This window comes from Nicotiana tomentosiformis, chromosome 2, assembly GCF_000390325.3.
Source record: "Nicotiana tomentosiformis chromosome 2, ASM39032v3, whole genome shotgun sequence".
In the NCBI taxonomy this organism is placed as follows: domain Eukaryota; kingdom Viridiplantae; phylum Streptophyta; class Magnoliopsida; order Solanales; family Solanaceae; genus Nicotiana; species Nicotiana tomentosiformis.
This window is the reverse complement of record NC_090813.1, coordinates 65,812,571-65,827,854: the sequence shown is the minus strand read 5'-3', so window position 1 is coordinate 65,827,854 and position 15,284 is coordinate 65,812,571.

Here is a 15,284-nt window from a genome sequence, read left to right as displayed (position 1 = left end):
ACCGCTAGGCAAGCCAACGGTGAACTAGCCATGTATTTATTCCTTTTTTAACAATTTTGAAATAGTTGATTTTTATTTATTAAGTAAGTAAGAGGTGAAAAATTTATTAAAATAAAGTGTAAACTAATATAAGAACAAGTGTGGTGAAACAAATACTCAAAAGCCATCAAATGTCTACTAGCGTAATCCCAAGCCCAGGTGTCATAAGTGTATGAGCTACTAGTAGAATATACAAAATACTAAACTACTATCTGAAATAGAGTAGACAAAAATAAATGCAAAAGAGAGACTTTGGGTGCTGTAGAACGGATTCGGAAAGCAGCTCACCACTAAGCCTCGGGGTGTCGAGTGCGCGCGCCGGTATGACTGCCAGATGCACCTACCTCAGATCCTGCACGATTAGTGTAGAAGTGTAGCATGAGTACATAAGCAACATGTACCCAGTAAGTATCTAGTCTAACCTCGAAGAAGTAGCGACGAGGGGTCGACGTCGACACTTACTATGGGTTAACAATAAAATACAGAAATGCTAAACACGCATAGAGTATGTGAATAATAATATTAACACAATGGCGGCAGTGATTAGATGATTCTTTAACTAACAGTAAGTTACAAAAGTCTTTCACGAACATTGTACTAATTCCAAATAAATTCCGAACAAATAAATAAATTATAACCTCCCAGTTCATCAAATACTATCATGTGTATTCGAGCTTCAAGAATTAACACACACGATTTATACAGAGGTCATATGTCCCAATCTAGAATAATGTGTACACTACCGAGGGTCGAGCGGCACGAACCATAAATGTATCTATTATACTGTCGAGGCGTTCGGCCCGCTCCACAAGAAGAGAGATGTTACACCCTGTGCGTCCCAAGGTGACGTAATAAATATGAGACTTATTAATCATAATTTAATTGAGTTTAAAGTCATAATATAATTATATATGATGTTTGGATATAAAATATAAAGTTTGGGAAAAATTGGATTTAAGTTGCGAAAAAACCGACTAAGGATTTGCCTTGTAATGAATCTTTTTGATCAATATATTTTGTGTGTATATGAGGTATTTTTAGGACATAATATATACCAAATTGAAGGTCTTAGAATATAGTTTTTAATTCTCTAAACTGTTCATTCATAAGACATCCGGATAAAAAGATATAAGCGTTAGAAGAAGGGCCAATGCTAGAGTGCCAAGTAGCAGCTTTTTGACTTTTCAACAAAGTGGATATTTATATCCCTTATGTCATATCTTTCTTTATTTTTCCAAAGATCACGACCAAATAAGACCCATAAACTTACCCTTAATCTCTCTACAAGGGTTGCAAAGAAGATTAACAACCCGGGTACGAAATCAAGAAGCGATAATATTATAACGATCCCTACGATATAAGTATCGCTATATCGCCTCTCTTTTTCTTTGTAGTTTGAGTTTTAGAAGGTATTTAATATTTAAGAAAATTCCTATTTATGTATTTAAGAATTTAAATATCAAGGAAGGTTGATAAATTTATTTCCTAATAGTTAGAACTCACGGGATGGTGATCGAAAGCCGTGAGTTCAAGTTATTCGACTTGTAGTGGACTGTTTTGTGGGCTGTTTTGTGTTGTTTTTAGGCTATCTATTTTTCTACTATTTAATGGAGTTTTGGAGCAGAAATTGTGTGTAGAAACACCACATAATATTCGGAGGGGATTAGTCGTTCTTTGTAACATTTTCGGGGTGTTTGACACTACTATAGTTGTCGTTTTTGGAATGAAGTGATTGGGGTATGTTGGGTTGTTGTAAGCTAAATATAACATGGATTTCAACTTGAATCCACTGTATGAGGTAATTATATTGTGTTCTTTCATGTGTTTAAGGTCATCTTGATGTTGATTAAGTTAAATGGATGGGCTAGACATGAACTAGTGAATAAAGTTGCTAATTGAGAATAGTTGGAGTTGTGAATTATTTTCTTTGTTATAAATATATGGTATAAGGCTGGAATAATTGATGAATGACTTCATTATCATGTTAATTATACTGTTAAGTTAAATTAAGATGTCTATAAGGGGTGATATGGCGTATACAGGTTTCAATCAGAGCTTGTCGCTCATCATCAAGTAGTTGTGACTTGTTATTGTTATATGGTGTCTTATTATTGATAATTATGTATTGCTAGATTTCTCTGGTCATTGTTGTTGGTATATGGTATTGGAGGAGGCTCTTGTTACAAGGGAGATGCTGCCAAAATTTACATAAACGAGCTACTAGTTTAAGTTGCGGATTTAGCCTTTACTCAACACTGATTTTGAATATCTTTATGCTATGATAGATTGAGTTGAGTTGTTTGAAGAATTGCTTGAAAGGTATTAAGGACTCAATGGAGATAAGGTATGTTAAGGCTATCCCTTCTTTCCTTTTGGCATGACCATATGATGCAACGAAACGAGCAAGCACGTAACTTTCACAAATGATTCTATTCCTAGAAGTACTAGGGTTGCCTATGTTCTTGATTCCCCATATGTCCTACTATCATATCATTTGTTCATGGGTCTTATGACATTCCAAGAGATCTTATTGACTTACTTCCTTATGCATTGCATTCATTTATACATGTACATTGACACATGACCAGATGACATTATATACGCATATATTATATGTATATGGGGTATGGGGAAAAGTTATGGCGTTATATACGCACCTCCACCTGATCAGCTGGAATACGTTAATGATTTCGCCCACAGAGGCCGATATGATATGATGGGTTCCCTCAGAGGCTTGATGATGTTATGTACGCATATACCTATGCATGATATGACATTTATACGCATATGCATGATATTATAAACGTTTCGTGTTTCACAGAGCTATTCAGGCTTACAATTTGAGTCCTTTACTCAATGTTTCTTTTATGTCTTTTACATACTACTTTCCATGCCTTACATACTCGGTATATTATTCGTACTGACACTCCTATTTCTTGGGGCCTGCGTTTCATACCTGCAGGTACAGGTAGACAGATTGACGGTCCCCCTTCTTAGGATCCTTGCTCAGCGAGAGTTGGTGTGCTCTATTTGATCCGGAGCTGCTATTGGGTTTTGGTACGATATTTTTGTATACATATATGTTTATGACGGGGCCCAATCCCGTCCTTTATGCCGTTGTACACTCTATTAGAAGTCTGTAGATAGTCATGTATAGTTGGATAGTATGTGGCCTTGTTAGCTCGCTCTACCATATGCCGTATATATTTGTACATATGTGTTTTGGGAATATTTTATTGCGTATGTTATTCACATGATTAAGTAGTTTATTGCTAGATGTTATGCATGACCTATACTTATTCCATATTTTATCTTAGACGTATGCTTAGGGGTGTTCGACAGGTAGGCACGGGCACTAGTCATGGCCCATTGGTTGGGTCGTGACAAGAGATTACTTTATGAACATCCGATTTAAAAGCTATTATAAGGCTAATACACAAAGAAGGACAATCTCTACTAACGGTCAAGTGACCCGCCAAAATTCCAGCAAGTGAAATTCGATCTTTACAAATCCTTTAACAAGTTTCAATATAATTTAAGCACTTTAATTAACAAGTAGGGTGCAACCATCACAAGTATTTCATGATTTGGGGTCCTAAACTACCCGGATTTAAGAATAATTAGTAGCTATGCACGGACTATCGTCACCTTGGTGTTCGTAGCCCCCACAATTAAAATCAAATAGCAATTTAAATCACATATGGGGTAAATTCCCTCTTACAAGATTAGGCAAGAGACTTACCTCGCCTCAAAGCTCACTTTTTGGCCACAAATTCACTCTAAGGACCCAGCTTGGTGCCGAACAATCCGAAACTAGCCAAATGTTATGTAAAATAATCAATTTAGGCTCAAAAGTTAATAATTTAGCTATTAGAGTAATTACCCAACCCAAATTGAAATATTCCTAAAATTCATCCCCGGGCCCACGTGTCCGGATTCTGGACATTTTCGAAGATAATTGTCACCCATAACCTCACGAACTCAAATATATAATTTTCACCCAATTCCATAATTATTTTCGTGGTTAAATCCCATTTTTATCAAAACCTAGGTTTTAAATTAAACCCACAATTGCTACACTTTATATGCTAAGAATATACCCAAAAACACATGTATTAAACTCATCTCATATAGAAATTACTTACCTCAAAGTGTCAGGTGAAAACCCCTCTTTAAAGAGCTCCAAAATGACCTAAGAGATGAAAGAAATGAGCTAAAATTGCCTAATTCCCGACATAAAAAGACCTTACTGCCTCCAGCGATTTCGCTTCTGCGGTATAACGATCCGACCGGTCGTTTTGATTTCTAGAATCTCGTTCCCCTAAATAAAACTCTCTGTATGTGCTTGTACTGTTTTGTGACTTGCAGGGGTGGTTAGTTCGAGACTTGGAAGGGTTCGGGTTGAAATCGGAACATTTGTTTCCTTAAGGTTGGCTAAAAAGGCCAAGTTTGACTTCGGTCGACGTTTTGAGTAGACGAAATCGGAATCGAGATTTGACGGCTCCAATAGGTTCGTATGATAATTTTGGACCTGGGCGTATGTTCGGATCGGGTTCTGGATGACCCGAGAGCATTTCGGCGCCTAATAGTGAGAGTTGGTTCTTTGAAGTTCTTTAAATTTGGTTTGAAGTAGGTTTTAGTGATATCGAGGTCTAAGTGAATTCTGAGACCGAAAATAGTTCTATAATGTCATTTAAGACTTGCACGCAAAAGTTGGTATCATTCTGAGTAGTTTAAGTATGTTTCGTCGCGTTGGGAAAAAATTGAAGAACTTGAAGTTCATATTTTGATTCAATTTGTTTGGGGTTTGATTCTTAGTTTTGTTGTTGTTTTGTGTGTTCTGAGAGTTCTAGCAAGTTCGTTTTATGATTTGAAACTTGTTGGTATGTTCGGGTAGGGCCCCGGGGGCCCTGGGCGTTAAACGGACGAGGCTCGGATCAAGTTCATATTTGAAAGCAAGTGCTGAAGCCTTCAGCTTCTAGTGTGATCGCACCTGCACTTGGCTGGCCGCAGGTGCGAGCCCACAGGTGCGTTGGTTGTGTCGCAGAAAGCGGTCAGGGGACGAGTGGCAGTGGACCGCAGGTGCGAGAATTGGTGCGCACCTGCGAACGCGCAGGTGCGAGTTTGAAGAGCGCATGAGTGTATCCCTCCATAGGAACGACCCCATTGCCGTAGAAGCGGGACCGTAGGAGCAGCACTCCCCTCCGCAGAAGTGACCCTCGCTGGCTTGAGAACTCCGCAGAAGAGGCCTAAGCACCGCAGATTCGATACCGCAAATGTGACCAAGGCACCGCAGGTGCAAAAAATCGCTGAAGGTAGTGGGTGTTTTAAATCGGGGTTTGAGCATTAATGCTCATTTCTTACACTTCTTTTGGGGGGGGGGGCGATTTTGGAGCTGGTTAGAGAGGGATTTTCATCAACTAATTGAGGTAAGTAATTCCTATCAAATGTGAGTTAAATACATAGTAATGTGTAGATTATAACATGTAAATTAGTGAAACTTTTGGGGTTTAGGTGAAAACCTAGGTTTTTGATAAAGAGATTTAACAACGAAATTTGTTATGGAATCTAGAAAAAACATATATTTGAGTTCATAATGTTATGGGTAACAATTTTCTCGGAAAATTTTCGGAATCCGGGCACGTGGGCCTGGGGTGAATTTTTGGAATTCTTCAAATAGGCTTGAGAAATCACTTTGATAGTTTAGATATGAACTTTTGAACATGTATTAATCATTTTATATAATATTTGACTAGTTTCGAGTCGTTTCGCACCGATTTGGGGGCTTGAGCATAATCTTTGACCGGAAAGTGGGCTTTGAGACGAGGTAAGTCTCTTTTCTAACCTTGTAAGAGAGAATTAACCCCTTAGGTGAACTCAATTGAAATGTGCTTCTATTTGTGGGGGCTACGTACGCACGAGGTGACGAGAGTCCGTACGTAACTATTATTTATCCTTATGTCCGGGTAGTTTTAGGTTTACACCATGCTTTGTTGGCATCGTTATTTGATTATGCTTATTAATTGCTTTGAGTAGAGCTGAGATTGAGGATTTCTTTCAAGTTTTAAGAGTTCTAATTAAATTTCTTATTTTAGAAAGAATTGAGGAATATTATGATAAGTTGAGAAATTCTATGTTCAACCGCGTCGCAAATATATTCCGTGAGCGGGATAAATTTCTACTACTCTCATAGGAGCGGGCCGATCGCCACGGCAAGTTAATAGATGCATCTATGGTTCGCGTCGTTCGACCCTGGGCAGTGCACACAATATATTTATATGCATTTTGGATTGGGCCGTACGTCCTCGGCATAACTCGTGCGAATGATACTGGTACTCCCATATGTTTGATATTGCTTCATTGGTTTGATAGGTTAAAAGACTAAAGGAAAGAAACTAGTTTGGTAATTTCTATTCGGTGGAAGGATTGGCTATTTAAATTCTTGTTTTTGGGTTCAATTGTCATTTCCGTTTTTTTATATCCCATGTTTAATTAGCAGTTGTATATATGTATATTGTTGGCCCATAGTAAGTGTCAAAGTCGACCCCTCGTCACTACTTCTTCGAGATTAGACTAGATACTTACTAAAACATATTGTTTATGTACTCACGCTACACTTCTGCACTTGATGTGTAGGATCTGAGGCAGGTACTTCTGGATATCATTCCGGCGCACACACTTGATTACTACTGCGAGACTTTGCGGTGAACTGTCTTCCGAGTCCATTCTGCAGCAGCCGAAATCTTCTTTTATTTATTTTTCTGTCTATTTTGTTTCAGACAGCAGTGTAGTACTCTTTTGTATATTCTATTAGTAGCTTATACACTTGTGACACCTGTTCTTAGAAAACAAAATTTATGTTAGTAGACACTTAATGGTTTTTGGGTTATATTTCTTATCTCACCTGTTTTTAAAATTTTGATCTCTCATTTTTGTTTTATTATATAAAAACCTCCATTTCTTATTTGTGCATAATTTAAAAATCAACTAATTTAAATCTTTAAAAGAAAGGTCACAGAGTTAGTTTAGAGTTGGCTTGCCTAGCGGCAACATTGGGCGCCATCACGGCCTACAGGAGAATTGGGTCGTGACAACATGGTATCGGAGCACTAGGTTCACGTAGGTCTCACAAGTTATGGGCATGCCTAATAAAGTCTTGCGGATCGGTGCGGAGACATCCGTACTTATCTTCGAGAGGCTATAAGGTGTTAGAAAACTACTCCTTATTCATCTCATATTGTGCAGTTGATGGTGTACTAAGTTTCTTCCTCTGATTCTCTCATAGATGGTGAGAACGCACACGACAGACGTTCCTGACCTAGGAGGGGCTGCTCCCCCTATTTCTAGAGGCCGAGGTAGAGGCCAGGGGAGGGCACCCGCTCGAGGTAGGGGACGAGGACGTCCCAGAGTTGCCCCAGGCATACCACCAGCCGGTCTAGTAGAGGATCCCATAATTGAGGAGCAGGACGAGGTGCTCGCAGTAGACCCAACCCCGATCGATTTCATGTCAGCACCAGGCTTTTAGGAGGTCATGGGTCACATGCTACTGTTCATGGATACTATGACCCAGGCTGATTTATCACCAGCAGACCCAGCCACATCTCAGGCAGGAGGGGGTGCACAGACCCCTACTGCCCAGGCTCCGGGACATGCAGTTGCCGTATATCAGACCCCGGGTGCACTACCCGTGGGCGGAGTCCAGCCAGTTGCAACAATTGTACCTGAGCGTAGACCAGCTGTGGTCGACGAGCCGTAGAAGCTACTGGATAGATGGGCCAGGCTTCACCCTCCTGTCTTCGGAGGTGAGCGACATGAGGACCCCCAGGACTTTATTGATAGGTGCAGGGACAGACTGTACAACATGCATATATTAGAGTCCCATGGGGTAGATTTCACTACTTTCCAGTTGGAGGACAGGGCCCGTAGATGTTGGCAGTCACATCTTCTCGGCAGACCAGCAGGTTCTCCTCCTATGACTTGGGATCAGTTTACATGCCTTTTCTTGGACAAGTATAATCCACCCTCCTAGAGGGAATAGTTGCGATCTCAGTTTGAGAAGCTCCGGTAGGACCAGATGTCGGTGACTGATTATAAGGCGAGATTCTCTGATTTGTATCGCCATGCATTGATGATACTCCCTACTGAGACCGAGAGAGTACGAAGGTTTGTTGCGGGGTTGCACTCCGATATTCAGTCCACTACGGCCCGAGAGGTTGAGATGGGGACCTCTTACTAGCTGGTTGTAGAGATAGCTCTGAGGATTGAGGGTTATCGTCAGAGGGATCGAGAACAGATGCCGCGGGACAAGCGGTTCCGTCATTCGGGGGGATTCAGTGGTTCTCCATCTAGGGGCAGAGGTCAGTTTGGGAGAGGCCAACCGAGCAGGTCTACATATCTAGCACTGCCGCCTCCTCGGGGTGCTCCAGTTCGACCCTATTTTAGTGCTATGCTAGAGATTTCCTACCGCTCACCAGCTATCCAAGGTTCTTCCAGTGGGTATCCAGGCCACCAAGGTCAGACCTCAGGGAAGCATTCTATTGTGTCGGGAGGTTGTTACGAGTGCGGAGATCTTGGCCACATGAAGAGATTTTATCCCAGATTTCAGGGAAAGGAAGTGCAGTAGGGTCAGCAGCCTATGATTTCAGCACCACCAGCCGCACCAGCCATCCGGCCGCCCAGAAGCGGAGGGTAGGTGGGTAGGGGCAGTTCTAGAGTTGGAGGCCAGGCAGGTGGAGGCCAGCCAGGTGGCGCTCCAGCCAGATTCTATGCTTTCTCGGCCAGACCAGATGCAGTGGCTTCAGATGCCGTGATCACAAGTACTTTTTCCGTCTGCGGTAGGGATGCTTCGGTATTATTTGATCCAGGGTCTACCTATTCATATGTGTCATTTTTGTTTGCTCATTTCCTGGATGTTCCTCGGGAGTCCTTGGGCACTCCTGTTTATGTGTCCACTCCTGTGGGTGATTCTGTTGTTGTGGATCAGATCTATCAGTCCTGTGTGGTCACATTCTGTGGTAACGAGACTAGAGCAGATCTCCTGTTGCTCTATATGACCGACTTTGAGGTTATTCTAGGCATGGACTGGTTATCCCCATATCACGCTATCCTTGATTGCCATGCCAAGATTGTTACCCTAGACATGCCAGAGTTGCCTAGATTGGGGTGGGATGGTTCGACTGTCAGTGCATCTAGTCGGGTTATCTCTTTTCAGAAGGCTCGACATATGGTCGAGAAGGGTTGTTTGTCTTATCTAGCCTATGTTCAGGATACTGCTGCAGAGACTCCGGTGATTTATTCAGTACCAGTAGTCCGGGGGTTCTACGATGTGTTTCCTTCTTATCTTCCAGGCATGCCACCAGATCGGGATATCAATTTCTGTATTGATTTGGCCCCAGGTACCAAGCCCATATCTATCCCACCATACCATATGGCTCCAAAAGAGTTGAAGGAATAACTTGAGGAGTTGCTAGCAAAGGGATTCGTCAGACCAAGTGTATCACCTTGGGGTGCACCCGTGTTATTTGTGAAAAAGAAGGATGGGACTATGCGGATATGCATTGATTACCGTAGTTGAACAAAGTTACCATCAAGAACAAGTACCCGTTATCGTGTATTAATGATTTGTTCGACCAGTTGCAAGGTGCTAGGGTGTTCTCTAAGATCGACCTGAGATCGGCGTATCATCAGTTGATGATTCGGGACTCGGATGTTTCGAAGACTGCTTTTTGTACTAGATATGGCCATTATGAGTTTCTAGTGATGTCTTTCGGCTTGACTAATGCCCCAACGGCATTTATGGATTTGATGAACAGGGTGTTCAGGCCATACATTGATTCATTTTTTATTGTCTTCATTGATGACATTTTGATCTACTCGCGCGGTATAGAGGAGCACGAGCAGCATTTGAGAGTGGTGCTTCAGAACTTATGGGAACAGAAGCTATATGCTAAGTTATCCAAGTGCGAGTTTTGGCTAGATTTTGTAGCATTCTTGGGGCACTTGTATCAGGCGAGGTTATTTAGGTGGATCCCAAGAAGATTGAGGCAGTTCAGAGTTGGGCACGTCCCACTACGACGACTGACATCATGAGCTTCTTGAGGTTAGCAGGGTATTATCGCTGGTTTGTGGAGGGCTTCTCATCTACTGCAGCACCTTTGACTAGATTGACCCAGAAGGGTGCTCCGTTCCGTTGGTATGATGATTGTGAGGCGAGCTTCCAGAAGCTCAAGACGGCTTTGACTACAACGCCCGTTCTAGTGTTACCTTCCGGCTCAGGGATGTATACTGTGTATTGCGATGCTTCACGCATTGGTTTAGGTTGTGTATTAATGCAGGAGGGGCGAGTTATGGCATATGCTTCACGTCAACTGAAGCCCCATGAGAAGAATTATCCTGTGCACGATTTGGAGTTGGTCGCGATTGTTCATGCTCTTAAGATCTGGAGGCATTATCTTTATGGAGTGTCCTGTGAGGTTTACACTGATCATCACAACTTGCAGCATGTGTTCAGGCAAAAGGATCTCAATTTGAGGCACCGTGGGTGGCTTGAGTTACTGAAGGATTATGATATCACCATTATTTATCATTCGGGCAAGGTGAATATGGTCGCGGATGCCTTGAGCAGGAAGGCAGAGAGTATAGGTAGCTTGGCATTCATTTTAGCTGAGGAGAGGCCACTAGCTTTGGACATTCAGTCCTTGGCTAACAGACTTGTGAGGTTGGATATTTCAGAGCCCAGCTGAGTTCTTGCATGTGTTATTGCTCAATCTTCACTATTGGAGCAGATTAGGGCCCGACAGTTTGATGATCTGCACTTGATGGTTCTCAAAGAGACGGTATTACAGGGTGGTGCCAAGGAGGTTACTATCGGCGAGGATGGAGTTCTGCGACTCCAGGGTCATTTATGTGTTCCCAACGTCGATGGCTTGAGGGAGAGGATTCTATAGGAGGCACACAGTTCTCGATATTCCATTCATCTAGGTGCTACGAAGATGTATCGTGACCCGAGGCAGCACTATTGGTGGCAGCGGATGAAGAAGGACATAGTAGAGTATGTAGCTAGATGCCTAAATTGCCAGCAGGTTAAGTATGAGCACCAGAGGCCAGGTGGCCTACTTCAGTAGATGACTATACTTGAGTGGAAGTGGGAGCGCATTTCTATGGATTTCGTAGTTGGGTTGCCGCGGACCTTGTGGAAGTTCGATGCAGTTTGGGTCATTGTTGACAGATTGACCAAGTCGGCTCATTTCATTCTGGTTGTCACTACGTATACTTCCAAAAGGTTGGCTCAGATTTATATTCAGGAGATATTTCGGTTGCATGGTGTGCCTGTTTCCATCATATCAGACAGAGGCTCTCAGTTTACCTCATATTTCTGGAGAGCAGTACAGAGTGAGTTGGGGACCCGTGTAGAGCTCAGCACAACATTTCATCCACAAACTGACAGGGCAGTCGGAGCGGACAGTTCAGATCTTGGAGGACATGTTCAGAGCATATGTGATTGACTTTGGAGGGCAGTGGGATCGATTCTTCCCCTTGGCCGAGTTTGCTTACAACAGTTATCAGTCCAGCATCGAGATGACTCCATTTTAGGCTTTATATGGTCGGCGATGTCGTTCTCCCATCGGGTGGTTTGAGCCCGGCGAGGATAAGTTATATGGTACTGATTTGGTGAAGGATGCCTTGGAAAAGGTAAAGTTGATTTAGGAGCGATTTCGCACAGTACAGTCCAGACAGAAGAGTTACACGGATTAGAAGGCGCATGATTTATCATTTATGGTGGGTGAAAAAGTCCTCTTGAAGGTTTCGCCGATAAAGGGAATCATGAGGTTCGGGAAGAAGGAAAAGTTGAGCCCAAGGTTTATAGGCCCATTTGAGGTGTTGAAACACTTTGGGGAAGTTGCTTATGAGCTTGCTTTGCTGCCCAGTCTATCGGGAGTTCATCTGGTTTTCCATATGTCCATGCTCCAAAAGTATCATGCTGACCTGTCACAGGTGTTAGACTTCAGCACGATTCAATTAGATGAGAGCCTGGGTTATGGGGAGGAGCCGGTTGCCATTATTGATAAGCAGGTTCGCCAGTTGAGGTCCAAGAGGATTTTCGTGGTAAAGATTCTGTGGAGGGGCCAACCAGTTGAGAAGGTGACTTGGGAGTCCGAGGAGGACATGCAGAGCAGATATCCACACTTATTCAGCACTCCATGTATGATTCTAGACCCGTTCGAGCACGAACGTTTGTTTAAGAGGTGGAGAATGTAACGACCCGATCGGTCATTTTTCTTTCTAGAACCCTGTTCCCCTAAATAAAACTCTTTGTATGTGCTGGTACTATTTTGTGACATGCGGGGGTGGTTAGTTCGAGATTTGGAAGGGTTCGGGTTGAAATCGGAACACTTAGTACCTTAACATTGACTTAAAAGGGTTAAATTTGATTTGAGTCAACAATTGTAATAAACAACCTCGAAACTCGGATTTGACAGTTCTAACAGGTTCATATGATGATCTTGGACTTGGGCGTAAGTTCGAATCAGGTTTTGGATGACCCGGGAGCATTTTGGCGCCTAATAGTGAGAGTTGGTTCTTTGAAGGTTTTTGAAATTCTTTGAATTTGGTTTGAAGTAGGTTTTGGTGATATCGAGGTCCAAATGGAATTCCAACACCGGGAATAGTTCCGTAATGTCATTTAAGACTTGCATGCAAAATTTGGTATCATTCCGAGTAGTTTAAGTACGTTTCGTCGCGTTGGGAGTAAATTGAAGAACTTGAAGTTCATATTTTTATTCAATTGGTTTGGGGTGTAATTTTTAGTTTTGTTGTTGTTTTTGTGTGTTCCGAGAGTTTGAGCAAGTCCGTTTTATGATTTCAAATTTGTTGGTATGTTCGGGTAGGGGCCCAGAGGCCCCGGACAATAAACGAATGAGGCTCGGATCAAGTTCAGACTTGAAAGCAAGTGCTAAGGCCTTCTGCTTCTGATGTGATCGCACCTGCGCTTGGCCACCCACAGGTGCGAGCCTGCAGGTGCATTGGTTGTGTCGCAGAAGCGGTCAGGGGATGAGTGGCAGTGGACCGTAGGTGCGAGAATTGGTGCGCACCTGCGAATGCGCAGGTGCGAGTTTGAAGAGCGCAGGAGCGGCCCCATTGCAGCAGAAGCGGGACCGCAGGAGCGGCACTCCCCTCCACAGAAGCGACCCTCGCTGGCTTGAGATCTCCACAGAAGCGGCCTAAACACCGTAGACGTGCTACCACAAATGCAGCCAAGGAACCGCAGGTGCGAAAAATCGCTGAAGGCAGTGGGTGTTTTAAATCGGGGTTTGAGCATTTTTGCTCATTTCTTACACTTCTTGGGGGGGAGGGCGATTTCAGAGCTGGTAAGAGAGGGATTTTTCATCAACTAATTGAGGTAGGTAATTCCTATCAAATGTGAGTTAAATACATAGTTATGGGTAGATTATAACATGTAAATTAGTGAAAATCTTGGAGTTTAGGTGAAAACCTAGGTTTTTGATAAAGAAGAGATTTCACCACGAAATTTGTTATGAAATCTAGTAAAAATCATATATTTGAGTTCATAATGTTATGGGTAATAATTTTCTCTAAATATTTCCGGAATCCGGGCACGTAGGCCTGGGGTGAGTTTTAGGAATTCTTCAAATAGTTTTGGGAAATCACTTTGATAGTTAATATACGAACTTTTGAACATGTATTGATCATTTTCTATAATATTTGACTAGTTTCGAGTCATTTGGCACCGAATTGGGGGCTTGAGCACAATCTTGAACCGAAAAATGGGCTTTGAGACGAGGTAAGACTCTTTTTTAACCTTGTAAGAGGGAATTAACCCCATAGGTGATCTCATTTGAAATGTGCTTCTATTTGTGGTGGCTACGTACGCACGAGGTGACGAGAGTCCGTACGTAGCTACTATTTATGTTTATGTCCAGGTAGTTTTAGGTTTACACCATGCTTTGTTGGCACCATTGTTTGATTATGCTTATTAATTGCTTTGAGTAGAGCTGAGATTGAGGATTTCTTTCAAGTTTTAAGAGTTCTAATTAAATTTCTTATTTTGGAAATAATTGAGGAATATTATGATAACTTGAGAAATTCTATGTTCAACAGCGCCGCAAATATATTCCGTGAGCAGGATAAATTTCTTCTACTCTCATAGGAGCGGGCCGATCACCTCGGCAGGTTAATAGATGCATCTATGGTTCGCGTCGTTCGTCCCTCGGCAGTGCACACAGTATATTTATATGTATTTTGGATCGGGCCATACGTCCTTGGCATAACTCGTGCGAATGATACTGGTACTCCCATATGTTTCATATTGCTTCATTGGTTTGATATGTTAAAAGACTAAAGGAAAGAAACTATTTTGGTAATTTCTATTCGGTGGAAGGATTGGCTATTTAAATTCTTGTTTTTGGGTTCTATTGTCATTTCCTCTTTTTTATATCCCATGATAAATTAGCAGTTGTATATATGTATATTGTTGGCCCATAATAAGTGTCAAAGTCGACCCCTCGTCACTACTTCTTCGAGATTAGACTAGATACTTACTAGGTACATGTTATTTATGTACTCACGCTACACTTCTGCACTTGATGTGTAGGATCTGAGGCAGGTACTTCTGGATATCATTCCGGCGCACACACTTGATTACTACTGCGAGACTTTGCGGTGAACTGTCTTCCGAGCCCATTCTGCAGCAGCCGAAATCTTCTTTTATTTATTTTTCTGTCTATTTTGTTTCAGACAGCAGTGTAGTACTCTTTTATATATTCTATTAGTAGCTTATACACTTGTGACACCTGTTCTTAGAAAACAAAATTTATGTTAGTAGACACTTAATGGTTTTTGGGTTATTTTTCTTATCTCACCTGTTTTTAAAATTTTGATCTCTCATTTTTGTTTTATTATATAAAAACCTCCATTTCTTATTTGGGCATAATTTAAAAATTGACTATTTTAAATCTTTAAAAGAAAGGTCACAGAGTTAGTTTAGAGTTGGCTTGCCTAGCGGCAACATTGGGCGCCATCACGGCCTACAGGAGAATTGGGTTGTGACAACATGGTATCGGAGCACTAGGTTCACGTAGGTATCACAAGTTATGGGCATGCCTAATAGAGTCTTGCGGATCGGTGCGGAGACATCCGTACTTATCTTCGAGAGGCTATAAGGTGTTAGGAAACTACTCCTTATTCATCTCATATTGTGCAGTTGATGGTGTACTAAGTTTCTTCCT